Raw genomic sequence first — 1,014 nt, 5'->3', positions numbered from 1 at the left:
TAGTGTGTATTACAAAAGTAGTTAAGTTTAAGGTGACGAGAAACATACTGATTGTGAAATTACTGTGTGCTAAAAGTTTGTATCAAGGAAGAATAAACTGGTTTAACCAAGAAAGGACTTGTATTGCTTAAGTTTCTCGGAAAGAATTACTTTCGGAAATTAATAAACAAACAGATATGTAACAATACCAATTTGACCACAAATGTTTTGCGGGTCTCTGCTAGTTGTGAATTAATATTTTGTTTCATATGTTCACTTGTTTTTACATTTGTTGTCCATAATTAATTTATTTTGTACTCAACATTTCTGAAACTGCGTTTTTGGGTAATCTTTTGAGTTATCTGTTGGACACAGTATTCCTAAATATCTCACGCCTATAAGGTAATGATATCAGTAATGATTATTAAATATACTGTGGGCGATATTTCACGAATGTGTATTTTACACGATAGGTCATGAAAAAACAATTATGTTACTTTTCGATTTGTTATTACTTTTTATTGAAAAAAAAAACAAAATATGATATTAAATTAAAAAGCTTTTTGGCTTTAATACATATACAATAAACACAATTTTTGATTTACAGTTTATATTCTCTTAGTTTATATAAAATTTTTAGAAATATTTAGATACGACTTGAAACTTTGTTTCATTCTACATATATAAAGTGTGAAGCTATATATACGGTAGTAATACCTCTGATTTTGTTCAACAATATACACAAATTTTAAAATCTAAGTAATAGAACAATGTACATACTAAACATCCACACAGAAAATGAAACGGTGATGACTGGCACACATTCTTTACAGTAATAATGATGATCCTTCTTCACAAATGAAACAAAGAAAATGCATCAAGATGTTAATTGCAACAGAATACTGTGAAAGCAAAAACAATAGTTGATATTGAATTGTGCTGTATGCTGCACATCACTCCAAAAAACTGATAAGTTGAAATCATAAATAATCTTCAACGTTAAACTGGTACACAATTAAAAACATTTTATTTAGG

Source organism: Limulus polyphemus, unplaced genomic scaffold (assembly GCF_000517525.1).
Source record: "Limulus polyphemus unplaced genomic scaffold, Limulus_polyphemus-2.1.2 Scaffold5618, whole genome shotgun sequence".
NCBI classification, from domain to species: domain Eukaryota; kingdom Metazoa; phylum Arthropoda; class Merostomata; order Xiphosura; family Limulidae; genus Limulus; species Limulus polyphemus.
Note: the sequence above shows the minus strand (reverse complement) of the source record.